Source organism: Castanea sativa, chromosome 12 (genome assembly GCF_040712315.1).
Source record: "Castanea sativa cultivar Marrone di Chiusa Pesio chromosome 12, ASM4071231v1".
NCBI lineage: Eukaryota > Viridiplantae > Streptophyta > Magnoliopsida > Fagales > Fagaceae > Castanea > Castanea sativa.
Genome location: NC_134024.1, coordinates 13,577,997 through 13,594,868, shown reverse-complemented (window position 1 = coordinate 13,594,868; position 16,872 = coordinate 13,577,997). Strand labels below are relative to the sequence as shown.

Below are 16,872 nucleotides of genomic sequence, written 5' to 3'. Positions count from 1 at the left end.
GGAGAAATAGTCTTGAAATCTGGTCGATGAGTAATGCTGAAGAAATAACACCTTAAAAATACCCTAATAATTGAGAGTTTAATATAACATATATGTTAAATTGTTAATTTCCGTAAAGGGGAGGTAGTTTGGTGTGCTTGAGCCGTGTAGAGGATTTTTTTTGAAACATGAAAAATCTCAAGGATGATCATCATAAATAAAAATAAAGCACGTGGTAAAGACGCTCAAAATATATTCTTAGTTTTGTCAATAAAAAATAGGGAGTGGATGATCAGTGGAATAAAGCCATGTAGTGATAATTGCACCATGCCACCATTGCCACATATAGAGCCCTACAGAAATTATGACACCCAGCTCCACCGTTTTCTACGTACATTTGCTTTCCCTTTATACTAAAATAATAATAATCTGTATTTTTGAAATCTGAAAAGAGAACTACCAGTGTCTTTAGATTTTAGAGCAAGAAAATATGTCTTTTCTTTTCTTTTTATATATATATATATATATATATATATATATAAAAGTTGGATCGTATGTCGACTTACTAATTTGCCAAAGTTTGGTTCGTTCATATTGCATTGATGAAAATAGAAATCATTTGCATTGTGGAATTCAGAGTTTAAACAATATGTAACCCGATTAACCCAACTTGTAATCCAATTGACTAGTCAGAGTACTCTATTTACTTGCGGCCTGTTAAAGACAACTCATTTTTAACCCAAACATTATCTTACCTGAACCCAAACACCCCCCAACTCAACTTTAGCTTGAGCCGACCCGTTTATCAAGTCTAGCCGAGCACCTACTTGAACCAGAAGGCTGGTAGGTTTGGGACTAAAAATTAATATTATATCAATCACTTATTCTAGGTATTACTTAAATAGAATACAAATGTGAAAAATATGAACGACAAATCAATAACTTTTCGACTTCAACATGTTAAAGAAAATGATAATCATGTATAAGACTATATTTCGACATGGAAAACCCGCAATATAATACTGCTATCAGTGCTATGGGCCGGGTCCATTGGTTGTTACTAATCACCATTATGAATTTTTGTTTGCTTCTTTAATTTTAAACTAATCAACATTATGATTGAAGTCAGGCATGGGCAAAAAAACAAGTTAGATAATGAGGGTCAGGTACTCAGGGTCCGCTAAACTAAACGGACATTTTTTTTTTATTAAAAAAATCCCAACTAAACCACTAACAATTATATGATATAAATTAGTCTTGGAAACTTTTCTTCTGGTCCAAAAGACATAAACGAATCTTTATTTACAACATATGTAATTAACATGTGGGTTTAGAATAAATCAAACCCTTAAACATGATTTTCTCACTCTATAAATTTGTGTTATAGCACAAGTTCACAAGTACAATACAGCTTTAGTGCAGGTCTCAACAAAACTATGGATCTAAAAGCAATAGTGAGTGAGACTGACCTGATCTTCTTCAGTCTCCTCCTTCGAATACCCCTCTTCAATCTTTACTTCAAAAAAAATTTCTCTAAAAATCCACCACTCCCACCAGGTCCATTTGCATGGCCTATTGTAGGGAACTTTTTCCAAATGGGAAGGCAGCTCCATTCCATACTAGCCAACTTGACTAAAGTCCATGGTCCTCTCATGTCTCTAAGGCTTGGCACCCAAATTAATATCATTGCATCATCTCCAGAAGCAGCAAGAGAAGTTCTTAAGACCCATGACAGAGAATTGTCAGGCCGGTTCATAGCAAACGCTATTCCACTCATAAACCCAAAACTCAACAACTTCTCACTTGCAGCCGCCCCTGAGTGCAACGATTATTGGAGGTCCCTAAGGGCTATTTGTAAAGCTGACCTTTTTTCAGCCAAAGTATTGGAATCACAAAATCATATAAGAGAGAAGAAGGTGAGGGAGTTGGTAGATTTCTTGGGTTCTAAGGAAGGTAAGGTAGTGAATCTTGGAGAGGCTATCTATGTTACTTATACTAATATCTTGACTAATGCAATATTTTCAGTGGACTTCATGGACTTTGAGGGTAAAGGTATTGGTCAAGAGCTAAGGGAACTTATAGTTGAGGTAGTAGAGTTGGGAATGATCCCAGATTTATCATCTTTCTATCCTATAATAAAAGCTTTGGATATTCAAGGTATACAAAAGAAATGTGATAAAATAGTTCAAAATTTTATTTCTGTTTGGGAGGATATTATCAAAGAAAGACGGAAACAAGAAAGTATTATTTTAGGTCAAAGAGATTTCTTAGATGTTATGATTAAAGATGGCTTTACAGATGATCAAATCAGTCAACTAATTTTGGTTCTCTCTCTCTGTCTCTCTCTCTCAGAATACCAAGTTTGCTTTGTACATGAAATTTAGAAAGTACAGTATATATATATATATATTTCCATAGCTTTTATTTGATAAAAATTTATTGTTTCTCTCCATGTATAGGACTTGTTGCTGGCACTGATTCTAGTAGCATGGTAACTGAATGGGCAATGGCAGAATTGATGAGAAACCAAGATGTCATGCATAAACTTTGTGAAGAAATTGAAAGTGAAATTGGCACAAACATTCTGAAAGAATCCCATTTAACCCACCTTCCTTACCTAGAACCTTGTGTCAAAGAGACATTGAGATTATACCCTCCAGGACCACTACTCATTCTTCATCGTGCCTTACAAACATGCCAAGTAATGGGCTATAAAATTCCTAAATTAAGACTCCTTTATTTCGGTTAACATTTGGGCAATAGGTCGAGATCCTATGGTTTTCAATGATCCATTGAGCTTCAAACCCGAGCGGTTTCTTGATTCATCTTTGGATTTTAAGGGAACTAATTTTGACTATACGCCTTTTGGAGCTGGAAGGAGAGGTTGCCCTGGACAACCTTTGGCTACTAGGCAAGTCCCACTTATTTTGGCATCATTGGTCCACTCATTTGATTGGTTTCTTCCAGGCAGTATGAAATCAACTGAGCTAGACATGAATGATCATTTTGCCATAACATTAAAGAAGAAGCAACCTCTGCAGCTTATTCCTAAAAGAAGAAAATAGTTGTGTACCATTTCTTTGTGTAATATTATTTATTAATTAAGACGGTTTTTGTGTACCATTTTTTGTGTGTTGTGTAATATTAGTTATTAAACTGATAATTGAATAAGAGATTTGGGTTTAATCTCCGCCTACACCAAAAATCAACTAGTATCTTGGTTTGTTAATAAAGAGTTATCATCAGAAGCGAACGCTATAAATTGAAACTCTTAAAAAAAAGTTATTAAGATGGTTTTTGTGTACCATTTCTTGTGTGCTATATTATTTTTGCTATTACCATTAAATGAAAAAGGTGTGCATCATTTCTTGTGTTTTATTAGTTGTTAGATATAGGAGTATTATTAACAAGCACCTAGGCCAATATATTCCATCATCAAACTATAAACTACCTTTTAAATTATCAATATTTTTTATTGAATAAATTAGAGATTACAAACTTAGAGGGCATACTGCTAGTTTTAAAAATATTATCATATAAAGATTTAATTAATTTAAAATAATTTTAAAATATAGAAATATTAATAAAAAACTAAATGAAAACTATATTTATAAAAGACATGCAATAGAGATCTCTAACTGACATTGGAGCACCTTCTTAACCCAAAAACCTAGTAGTTTGGGTTCATCGATTAATATTATATCAATCGCTTATTCTAGTTATTGTTGTCTGATATGGAATTCAACCACCCAACCAACCACACTATACTCCAACAAACTATAAATAGGGCCAATTTGAACAATCTTAACGAAAATTTTTTTAACCAACGTCGACTTCAACATGTTAAAGAAAATGAACTGATAATCATGTATAGGTTTCTTTATATTTCGACATGTGATGATGTAAAAAATCGTTAGTAAGCTACACGGTCCTCACGTGCTTTAAGCAAGACCTGCACAACACAAAGAGAAGAAGAAGAAGAAGACCCTACGAAGAGTACTGGTATGGTACCAGCCAAATACTCTCCGACGATCAAGTTAGAGAATTTCTCACAACTCTAGAGTGCCAGAGGTGGGGTGAATTATGCGTATCTTGTTTTGTGAGGGCTTTGGGGTTTTTATAGTAATGTAGAGTTGGGCGGAGAAGATCTTTCCTTGTAGAGAAGATTCTTACTATTGCACGTATCTTATGGAATTATTTCCTTGTAGAGATCTTCTTGATTAGGGTTATTCGTGGGGCACAAGATGTTTCCATTTATACCCATTCATGGAGTCCAAGCAAGGCCATGTTGGGTCTGTTAGGAGCTTCTTTGTTCCTGTCAGTTTAATCCCGTTAGCTTCCCATCTTGTCTAGACGTCCAAGTCGTCAGCTCCAAAATGCTGTCTGCTTGGAAGACGAGTCGATTGGTCAAGATCAGAGTCATCGGCTTTGGGTGTGTAGACGTCGTCTTCTTTATTAAATGTACGTATGGCTGACAAGTTCACTGAACCTGACGGTTTCATCCTTTGTGAACGAGTTTGATACTTTTCCAAAATTACCCTTATCAATTGCCCCCTACTCCATGACTTCATTAGCCTCAACTGACGAGTTAGGGAGTTTGATTGGTGCCTTTTCATTTGTTCAAAAAATGGCGCGTTCATTAATGGTTCCTCAAGCAACCATAATTTAATGCTAAGGAAACGTGGCATAGGCTGGTTGGCCTTGTTTCTGAACAAATGCGTCGCTTTGTCTTCCGTGCATCTTTCGTCCTATATGTCTCATCCCCTCCCCTCATTTCTCTTATTTCATCCTTGTTGATCCTAAGAGAGAGAGTTCGTCATTTTTAGCAATCTTGCTTCAGTCAGCTTACTGAAGTCGTCAATCCTCAAGGAACCGTCTACTAACTACATAAGTCTCCTTTCATATCCCTCCATCTTTTGCTTTCGTTATCCTAGTTAGAAGTTAATTTTAAAGAGACCGTCAAATTAGGTTCTTAGAATACCACTGTCGCTTGTAGGTATATAGATGTCTAGAGTAGCGACAAGTGAGCAGACGTCAGTCTGTGAGGGAGCAGGCTACAACAAGGTTTTCTAGTTAGGTCATGAGCCTGAGGAGGGCTTCTCAGGGTCGTTAGAGAGGGAGTCATCCGCCCATTCTCCTGGAGACGAAGTGGAGAGTCATGTTGGAGAGGAAGGTGAGGAAGTAGAGGGTGACGACGATAATGATGAGGGAAGAGAGGTTGAAGAAGACACGGGAAAGGATGACGGGGGCGAGGGTGATGGTGACGAGGGAGCTCTTGAGGAAGGAAGCTCTAGAAGCCCTGGTGATAGCCACACTCGTCCTTTTATACTCCCCAAGATCTGGACAACAAACGACTTCTATTCGACAATGACGACCAAAATATTTAACAGTTTGAGGGACTGTTACCAAATTTCTGATAACATTCCAACCCGTCTACCCGGGATGTATGAAAAATGCTACTCTAGTAAGACCGTGGACGTTAGTATGTATCATGTCATGTTCGCGGCAAGATTGAGGCTGCCTCTGACAGCACTACATTGTCAGTTGGCCACCTACCTTGGTCTGTTCATCAGTCAAATTACCCCAAATGCTTGGAGGATATTTATAGGGGCCGAAATCATCTGGAGTCGTCTTAGTGGAGGAAATCGTCAACTTACCGTGGACGAGTTCTTTTGGTGCTACAAACCCCAACGCATCTCCTCGTCCAAGAGTATATACCATTTGGCCACGAGGCAAAAGACACTTAGGTTGGTGTCAGATATGCCCGATTCCAATAGGAATAGGAAGAGTAGGTATTTTTTTTTGGTTAAGGGACAAATTGGGTGTGCCATCGGGAAGAGTGGGTGAAGATGCCTCATGGTTTTGACAATACTTAGGGCATCGTCAAAGATTCATGTTTAGTGCCGTCAGTTTTTCCTTTTACTTCTTTTTATGTTTATTTGCAAGTTTTTAACGTCGTCGTTCCTCTTTTTCAACCAGTGTTCGTCCACGCATAACCGATGAGTAGGAGGCTTTTATACATCGGGTTTCGGAAATCCCTTTTGACAAGCAGAGGTGCCAGGACCTAATTACCTTAGATACTTTGTACGCTTATTGCGGTGGTCCTAAGCTGACGCTTGTAGCTTGTAGACTAGACGCGTACTCCCGTCGGCGTAAGTAGTATTTTAGTTCCTTTCTTCTAGTTGTTTTTATCGGCGTCTGCCTATCTAACATCTGTTTCTTGTCCTTCACAGAAATGGAGGCAGCAAGGCAAAGAGCCTTGGTGAGGGCAGCTGCCATGAACAAGAAGCAGAAGGAGAAGGACGGAGTCTCCTTGTTTGCTCCTAAGGCGTCATCAAGGGGACACCCAAACAGAAGAGTGACGGGAAGGATGACCGTCCCTTGAAGAAAGGTCCAGGCGTCATCATTGGTGAGAAGCCAAAGAAGTTGTTGCCTTATAAACCCAACCATGGACAGGAAAGGGTCTAATGATGGAGGTCGGTCCCGTCGGCCAAGGAACCTGTCACCTTCTTACGCATAAGGGGTATGCCGTCGAGATGGTTGAGTCAATCATCAAAGAGACAAACGTGGAACCGTGTGCTGAACAGGAGATGGAGGACCTAGGCACGTCAGGTCTCTTCAACCTTTCAAGGGTGTGTTTTTCTCAAACTCTCCTACCCCTTTGTTTATTCGTTAGTTGACGGTTATAATTCATTTTCAGGCCCTGGTGCGCATGAAGGCCCTGCAAGACAGGTGTGTCACTGAGGAAGGGGTGATCACTCGCCTTAGGAAACGGAATGAAACCCTCACCAACGAATAGGCACAATATAAGGAGGCCCTTTGTCACGTCCCAATCAGCCCCTATATATAAAAAAAAAAAAAAAAAAAAAAGGTCAAATATTTTTGGGTTCCCACGTGCCCCACCTAACCCCACTCCCCACCACTCCTTTTTTTCTCTTATCTCTTCTCTTTGTTGGCCGGCTCTCTCTTTTCTTTCTTTCATTTTTCTTACTTTTCTCTTCACTTAAACACACTCATTTCTCAAGCTCACTCGCTAGCCTCCACTCCAAACCACACCATCTCACCATCATTTTTCTGGCAAGATCACCGGAAAAATACTTAGGAACCCCTAAGCATCTTCATCATTTTTTTTTTAGGTAAAAATTTCTAATCTTTTTGGTGGGTTTTACACTTTTGTTTGAGGTTATTTTTATCTAAGCTTTAATAATGATACCCATGTGATTTATGAGCATTGGAAGTGATATTTATGTGTTTTTATGTATGGGTTTTCTATTGGTGGAATTATTTGATGAGTGGGTATATAATTTGTGCTAAAAATGGCTACTTAAAGTTTATGTATGGTGGAAAATTTAGGGGTTTTAAGTTATAACATGTGATGGTTGGTAAATTTAATTTTTCCATTTCCATTGGGTTTATTTGGAGTTAGTTGAAGTTCTAAATTTCTTGTCTTGGAGGATATATTGATTTTTGCTTTCATGGGTCTCTAAATGATGTAGGGTAAATTTTATGAAAGCTAGTCATAATGTTGGAGACGATATTATATGGGTTAGCTTTATAAATTGGAGTTGATGCCTTGTGAATCAATTTGTTGAGAAACTTTGGAAGTGGTATATATTATTAATGAGGTTAAATACTAGGCTTGCCTAATTAAGTGTTTATTTGGAAATTCCTAAATTGTGGCTAGATACAATTTCAAGCTCTATACTTATTGTGATAGGTTTACTTGATATTGTTTAGATTCTAGCTAATCTTCTTGAAGCTTAGAGAGTTAGGCTTTTGTGGTTGCAAGGTAAATAGTTTCTTAATGGGATATTTTTGGAAAATAACCATGTTTCATAAATGATGTTTTTTGGTCAAACACATTTTGAAAAATTATATATGGATATATGTTTTCTTAAAAGTGTTGTATTGTGACCCTATTATATAGTAATATATATGAAAATGCATCATATTTGATATTGCATTTGGGGAAATGCATATATTGTTGATATAAAAAAATGAGCATCTTTTATTAATCTTTGATAAGGAAATCATGGATTTTATGATATATTAGAAAATTAAAGATGCTTATCTTGTCTTGTTATTGGGAAATTGATATAAAATCTTTTTGACAAGAATGAAGTTGAAAACCTTACAAACCTTGTGGAAGTTAGATTATTTAAGGTTTTCCTGAAATTACCTAGATAAAAACTATGTGTATCAAAGTATATGTAACCTATGAGTTTTATGTGGTTTTAACACCATGCCATGTGTGATTTCCCGGTGATCACCCGATTTGGTTTTTGTAGTCTCTGTGACAACGGAATCAAATCCAGGTCAATGCCCTTTCACTTTGGATGACGCGTTCTTTCTTGCTGCCCATATGGGGAAGATGTTCTTTGATTGTGTGTGGGTGAGGCTGCTGTCCATGGGGCCAAGAGACCACATGCAAGAGAGGTCCTATTTGACGCATTCTCTATGCTGCCTATGGGGAGAGAGAAAAACCTTGAGGGTATGGGTGAGGCTGCTTTCCATGGGGCCAAGAGTCTGCATACCAGAAAGGACAATATCATGCCAGTTGTAAATGGGTGAATCCCCTGACCGATCTATGTGGTAGTGTGGTATATTTGTGATAAACTGCAATATGTTAGATTTTATGATTTTGAAAATTATATCGTTAGTGCTCACAAATTATAATATATAGTTTCAAGTTATTTACTTTGAGAAACTTTATGTTTCATTATTTAATCATTCTTGTCATATTATTATTATTGAAGTTGAAACTTGCATTTTCCCCACCTCCATTAATTATGCTACTTACTGGCTTCTGTCTCATCTCATTATTTTTATAAACTTTTCAGAGTAAACAACAATATTTTGAGACAGCTTTTTGGTAGCGAATAGTAGTTAGACTAACTACTGATGGAGACTGAACTTTTGTAATGGAGCTATTTGATGTTGTACGTCTTAAAATTGGCTTGACTCATTTATTTGTATATTATAGTGGTTGTGACTGCATTCCCACTAATGGGACAAGCTGTGGATATGTAATTATTTATTCAGACCTCTATTCTTTTGTGGCCAATGATCCTTGTAATTAATGCTTAGAGCTCTGACTTACTTTGAGAGTATATTCAATGGAATTATTATAATGATTCTTGATGTTGGTACTTGATAGGATTTATGTGGATTGAATTGTCAAAAAGTAAAAAAAATTTACAGGTCACCATGGACGATCCCTTGCCGTCTACTCCAACTGGTGACATTATCCTTGAGGAGAACGACAACTGCACCCAGTCAGAGCGGTGGATCCAAAGAATGATGGTGTTGTTCTTGCTCAGCCTGCTATGGAGAAGCCTGATGCTCCTTTAACTCCGTCCAATAAAGCTCAAGATGTTGAAAATCCCTCTATTCAGGTCGGCCAAGATCCTCCTTCCAAAGATGACGAGAACCCTTTAGCTCAGAGCGTCCAAGACCTTTTAGTTTAGTTTTTTGATAATTTACTATGTATTCCGTCCATTTTCCAGACGATGTTAAATGCCAATCTGTTTTTTGGGCTTTGTTTGTAAACATTTTACTTTATTTATGATGCGTCATTTTATATCCATCGTTTTTGGCATATGTGTTGGTCTTTATTTTCTGATATGCATGTGTCCATCCATTCTTGTATCAATGTGTTGAGATGTATTCGTCCCTTAGTAGACTCGGTAAACATGTAGGATGAAAACATCTGTTTTGTTGCATTCGTCTACTTATGAACTTGTCCTTTTGGACTAGGTAACGAATTTGATGTGGATTCCAATAAACTCGCCCACTTTGTGGGTTTAACAGACATGTCCACAAAGTGGACGTGATTTCCTCAAAACTCATCCATTTAGTAATAAACTCGTCCACTTATGGACATAATTTCAATGCATCCTTATTGGATAAGCTCGTTCACTTTGTGGACTTAATGGTTGTAATTTCATCCGCCTTGTGGATTTAGTAATAAATTCATCCACTTATGGATTTAGTAATTTTCAAGGCGTCCTCTTTGGACGAACTCGTCTACTTTGTGGATTTAATAGTGATAAATTAGCCCACTTTGGAGACTTAGTAATAAACTCGTCCACTTGTGGACTTAGTAACAGACTCGTCCACTTGTGGACTTAGTAGTGATAAATTCTCCCACTTTGTGGACTTAGTAATAAACTCGCCCACTTGTGCACTTAGTTATAAATGCAGTTTTGTAGAGGCAAACATATACACAGGTTATATCTAAATAACTCATCTTATTGTGATAAATGCATGCATAAGTAGAAAATTGTTCCAAAAAAGAATAAAAACATGCCCCTTGGGCTTAAAAAGTACTGTAGATAACTATAAAAAATAAACTGGAAATGAGGAGTAGAGCCCTTCATGCTGTCTTCTACCGGTAGTACTTCTTGAGATGTTCGACGTTCCATGGATGGGGTAACTTCTGCTCGTCTAATGCCTCCAAGTGATAAGTGTCTTTCCTTTGCCATGACGTGACTCTGTAGGGCCCTTCCCAATTAGGTTCGAGCTTTCCCTGGGTAGGGTCTCTTGTGGTAGCCGTCACCTTCCTTAAGACGAGATCTCCTACTTGGAAATCTCTGTGTCTAACCCTGGAGTTGTATTACTTGGCCATGAGGTTTTGGTACCGTGCTAGCCTTCGCTCAGCTATTGCCCTGACTTCATCCACTAGGTCGAGCTGTAGACGCATGGCCTCGTCGTTCTTTCTCTAGTCATAATTGTCCACCCTGTAGCTTATGAGTTCGATCTCAACTGGGATAACTACCTCACTTCCGTATGCTAGTCGAAACGGCGTCTCTCCGGTAGGTGTTCTGGCAGTTGTCTTATATGCCCATAGTACGCTTGGCAACTCTTCTGGCCATATACCCTTTGCCCCTTCGAGTTGAGCCTTGATGACTTTAAGCAAGGATCGGTTTGTAACCTCAACCTGTTCATTGTCTTATGGGTGGGTGAGGGAAGAGTGGTGGTTTTTAATTCCCAGCTGTGAGCGAAAGTCCCTGAAAGAGTCATTATTGAACTGCTTCCCGTTGTTTGAGACCAAGTTTCTAGGGATTCCATATCTACAGACGATGTTCCTCTAGAGAAAACTTCACACATTCTTCTCTGTGATGGTGGCCAGGGCTTCAACTTCTAACCAATCGCTTACTTCCTAATTCCCACAAACGATGCCAACCGATGATGCCGAAAATCGTTAGTAAGTTACACGGTCCTCACGTGTTCTAAGCAATACCTGCACAACACAAATAGAAGAAGATGAAGACCCTACGAAGAGTACCAATGTGGTACCGACCAAATACCCTCCGACGGTCAAGTTAGAGAATTTCTCACAACTCTAGAGTGCAAGAGTTGGGGTGAATTATGCGTACCTTGGTTTGTGAGGGCTTTGGGGGGTTTTTTATAGTAGTGTAGAGTTGACACCCATTCCTTGGCAGAGAAAATCTTTCCTTGTAGAAAAGATTCTTACTAATGCGCGTATCTTGTGGGATTATTTCCTTGTAGAGATCTTCTCGATTAGGGTTATTCGTGGGACACAAGATGTTTCCATTTATATCCATCCGTGGAGTCCAAGCAAAGCCATGTTTGGTCCGTCAGGAGCTTCTTTGTTCCCTTCAGTTTAATCCTGTCAGCTTCCCATCTTGTTTGGACGTCCAAGTCGTCAGCTCCAAAATGCCATATACTTGGAAGACGAGTCGACGAGTCAAGATCAGAGTCATCGGCTTTGGGTGTGTAGACGTCATCTTCCTTATTAAATGTACATCATAGCTGACGAGTTCATTGAACCTGACGATTTCATCCTTTGCGAACGAGTTTGATACTTTTCCAAAATTACCCTTATCAACATGGAAATACTGCAATACTGCAATGGGAACCATAGGTTGTTAATCAACATATGACTTTTTTTTTTTTTTTTTGTTTACTGTTAAACTAATCAACATTAGTCATTAGATACCAACTAATATAAATTAGTCTTTGAAACTTTTTTCAGGCCCCAAGATCTGGTTCATGCGCCACAAAAGTAAACATGACAACTATTTATTTTTGGCAATAATCAATTGTTAAATGAGGGGGATCTTTGAAACATTTACTCTGGCCCCATAGTCACTATGCAATCAATAATTCAAAAGCTTCATCTAAAACGAGTGGATGTGGAGCAACAACGAACAAACTTAAAAAGATTTTGTCACTTATAACAAGTTCACAAGTGCAATACAGCCTTAGTGTCTCACTAAAACTATGGATCAAAAGGTAATAGTGTGGGATGTTGTATATATAGTTATATACAAAAATAGGTTGTAATAATGATATGGTTGGAGAGCAATCATTACAAATGAATAAAGTGGAATTTTCTAAGTGAAATTCGAAATTCTGTATGTTTGATCGGTCGAAACTTTTGTTCGATCAATCAAAGCAATGAAGGAAATTATCCTGGAGTCTACTCGATTCTTGTTTGATCGATCGAAAAAAAATTCGATCGATCGAGGCTCGTGAAAACCGAATTTCTACAGAATTTTTTGATGATTGTTTTGAACGTTTGAAAAAGTTTCAAGCCTTGTGAACGGTTTTATGAAACATTTTAACTCTCCATATGTACTTTTTTATAGGTTATAACTCTATGGGTATAAATAGAGGTTTAACTTTCTAAAATAGTAAGTTACAAAGAAACACAATAAATTTTGTGAGTATTCTCCAAAATTGCTATTTGTAAAACCCAATAAACTTGGTTGTATCCACGGGACAAGTTTATAAAAATCATTTAGCAACTTGTGTATGGGGACAAATACTGTCTAAGGATAACATTCAATTGTACCTTCAAGTTAATCACTAATTTCTATTTACTTGATGTGTTCATTTTGTTATTTTATTATTACTCCTTGATTTGGTGAAATCCCCAACATGGGAGACTAACAATAACATGATCTTCTTCTTTCTCCTTCTCCTTCTAATACCTCTCTTCTATCTTTACTTCAAACAAATCTATATCTATATATATTGTTTTATTTCTAAAAGTTTAAGCGTAACATTTATTGTTGTTATGCTCCAATTAAGCCACATCATCACCATGTCACAATTTTTTTTTTTTTTTTGGGATTCCACTTCACACAATATTCACTATAATCAATCATCTTTTCTCTCTCTCAACTCATCATCTTCCCATCATTAATTTCTCAAATTATTTTTACACATTCTCCAACCTTTCCCCTTCCTTTTATATCTTCATATCTCCTTTACTAACTACCTTAATATCACTCTTCCTCTATCTCTTTATCTTCCTTTTATTTTTGGATCTTCTTATTCATATCCTCTTATCATAAAATTGCAATCCACTCTCTTATCCTGTGCATAGTTTTCCCACACACAAAATGCTATTTTTCTCTCTCTCTCTCTCTCTCTCTCTCTCTCTCTCTCTCCTAATTTTATATTCTTCCTTACAACTCGACTTTAGGTTGATGAATCATTGTTTTTTTTAAAACTCTATTTTGGATTAATACATATTGGTGTTGTATATTTGAGTTTCCTATCACAAGTTGTCTATCTCCTCTTACAGCTTTCATTTGATTTTTGTTTGAGTTAATACTTAGTTATTTTGAAAGTGATAATTGAAATTATATCAAAACACAATATTGATTATGAATTTGAGTGTGCCTATACTTGTGTAATATTAAGTGCAATTTTGTTATGATTTTTTATTATCACGATGATGTCCTTTAAGAGGATGAGGAATTTGGATAATTTATTTGAAAGTTAAATAGTATAACATAATTTTGAAGAATATGTACAACCTCATAAAGGAATAATACCAATCAAACGCTCCCAAAATAATAGCATGATATATTGGTAAAGATCGAAAGATGAAATAGTTTTAGAAAATGTTTAATGTATTAAAGGTAACCTCTTTTTTCTCTAGAAACATGGATTTGTTGTATTTTAGGTCCTGAAAATAGTTGCTTCATTTATTTTTATTTTTTGGCTTTTGGATATGTTTTCCATGCTTTTGATATTAGGGAGAGAAAGTTTGGATACTAAGAAAATTTATCAAATTTCTAACAAAGCTTATGTACAAAATTATGTCAATAAATATTATATGGAAAGGGATATTTTTATGCTTCACCTTTTAAGTTCTTGATTAATATTGTTTTGTTTTTCATTCTTTTTTACAACCCTACTTTAGGTTGATGAATCATTATATTTCTTATAACTCTATTTGGGGTTAGTACTTTTTGGTGTTGTGTTTTTTGAGTTCCCTATCATATCTTCTCTCTCTCCCTCTTATAGTTTTGGTTCAATTTTTGTTAGAGTTAATACTTGGTAATTTTGGAAGTGAGAATTTGAATATATATCAAAACACAATCTTGACTATGTATTTGAATGTGCCTTCAATTATTTGAGAAATACCAAGTGTAATTTTGTGATGAGTTTTGATTATTATGATAATCTTCCTTAAGAAAGTGAGAAATTTGAATAATATATTTGAAACTTAAAATTTTTAGTTCTAAAAAAAAAAAAAAAAAAAAAAAAAAAAAGGGAACATATCAAATTGGTCATGTTCGGTCCATCAGTCTACTTCGGTCCATTACGGTCCAATTCAATCCACTTTGGTTAATTTGGTCTACATCGGTCTATTCGGTCCAATTTGGTCCATTCTATCCACTTCAACCTATTTGGTCTAATTCGGTCTTAGTTCACTTTGGTCCAATTCAGTGTACTTATTTAAGAACGGAAAAAGACAAGTTTTGGTTAAGATTACTATCAATTATTTGAGTAATATCAATTGTAATTATAAGATAAGTTTTGGTTATCATAATAATCTCCTTAAGAGAATGAGAATTTGAATTATAACTTTAAAACTTAAAAATTTTAGTTGCACAAAAAAATTAGGAATGCATAATAACAATATTTAGTAGAATATGTACCATTTTAAAAAAGAATGATAATATCAATAAAAAAAACATAAAAAATTATGTATTTGTAAAAATAGAGTGATGAAAATTAGTTTTTGAAATTGTTTAATTTTTAGGAAGAACAAACTATCTACAATAAAATTTAGCTAATAAATTATACATATTCAATATAAGACTATAAGTTTGTTATGGGTTTTGATTATCATGATAATCTCCTTTAAAATGATGAAAATTTTAAATAATTTATTTAAAACTTAAACAGCTTAGTTGTACCAAAAAAAGAAAAAGAAAAACATAACATGCTATAACATAAGTTCGAAGAATATGGACTACTTATATAGGAATAATATCAATTAAATACACCAAAAATAATAGAATGATATATTGATAAAGATATATAGAAAGATGAAAAATAATTTTAGAAATTGTTTAATTTTTAGGGAGAACAAAATTATTTTCAACAAATTTTAGAGAAGAAATTATACATTATATTACAATTACAAAATTATTTATTTTCACGCATCACGTGGGTCTACGACTAAAATTCTCTAAAAATCCACCACTCCCACCAGGTCCATTTGCATGGCCTGGGGACAAATTTGCGTTTCTCTCTAACTTACTATTCTGTGATCATTCTTTAAAAGTACTATCTGTAGAACCCAATATCTTGGTTGTATCCTGAGGACAAATTCGCAATAACCCTTTGGTAACAATAGTGTAGGGGACAAATATTGTCTAAGGAAAACAATATTGTGCCTCTAAGTTATCTATTTTCTATTTTTCTTTTGTCTTAACTTTATTCTTTTATTATTACTTTGTGTAATATTCCCAACAAACAACTCTAACATATAATAACTTGTGGGTGACCAGTTATGAAGTTCTATTTATAAACATATTTTTTTAGTTTATTCAAATGAAATTTCGCTTGTGTTGGGGTCTATTCCTCGGGTGAAATTTTATGCTTTTGAGAATCGTCAGTGGAAGTGCTCCTTAGTAAAATGTGATTTTGCAAGATGTGGGCTGTTTAGTAGAGTGTTTTGAGCAACAGTTTTCAGTGTTTAAATAACATTACATGCATTTCCACATACTTTTTCACCTACACATATTTCCAAAAAATATAAACAACGTTTCTAGAACAACATTACCAAGATTATCAAAAGCACAATCTTAAATAATTTTCAATGGGTTGTGTTAACCGAAAGTAAGGTGTCCATTAACACCAAATTTTATGTTAGAAATTTTGTCTTTATGTCTGTTTTATTAGCTCTATACGCTTTAGGCTCAGTTTTATACACTTTAGAGTCAACTCTATACCATTTCTCCTATTTATTCATTTTTTTATTAAGTGAGACTTATATTTTTTTAACCTTAACAAGCACCAATGGTGCTTGTTCACATTTACCATTTTGAATTAATCTTTAATCTCCACCCCCACCTCCCAATAGATCAGTAGATTCATGAAAAAAAATAAGCTGACTTAACTGAAAAATCAAACTTTATTCTCTCAACTATCCACGCAACTAGTGGATCTCACAACTAGTGGATGCACACAGCTGTTGTATATTCTTATGCTATCTCTAGTGCTACAGATGAAGCCATGTTTGCAAGCATGAAGAACGTTAGTTGTTTCACAACTGGCAACTACAATTCATAGAGCTGCACATACTATTTCTTTTGGTAATTAGAAACTGTTTGTCTAAGCTAGTAAAAGTTTTTGTCTTAGTTCTGATAAGTGATGAAGAGTGATTGCCTTGTATAATAGAGGATCTCTGCCAAATAAATGGATTTTACAATTTGTTCCAATCCATCATGATTCATATTTAACTTAATTGAATATTGAAAGGCGCATTGATACCTGCTGAAATGATACGCTATTTATTGTAATGTACTTGAACTGCTGCAGTTCACAATCATTTTTAGACATCTAGTGACTAGTGTACATGTAATTCAATTACTGCAATGCTGACTGCTTACATATGAA

General features: G+C 35.6%; 1 long non-coding RNA gene and 1 pseudogene across 1 annotated transcript; both read left to right on the top strand.

Annotated features, from left to right (window-relative positions):
- Window positions 1–1,388: 1,388 nt before the first annotated feature.
- LOC142621102 (putative (S)-N-methylcoclaurine 3'-hydroxylase isozyme 2) lies at window positions 1,389–3,172 on the top strand (annotated as a pseudogene).
- A 3,803-nt stretch (window positions 3,173–6,975) lies between these two features.
- LOC142618269 (uncharacterized) lies at window positions 6,976–9,468 on the top strand. The gene is made up of 3 exons (XR_012841228.1): window positions 6,976–7,115; window positions 8,268–8,546; window positions 8,820–9,468. It is a non-coding gene; the product is annotated as an uncharacterized LOC142618269 (long non-coding RNA).
- Window positions 9,469–16,872: the final 7,404 nt, after the last annotated feature.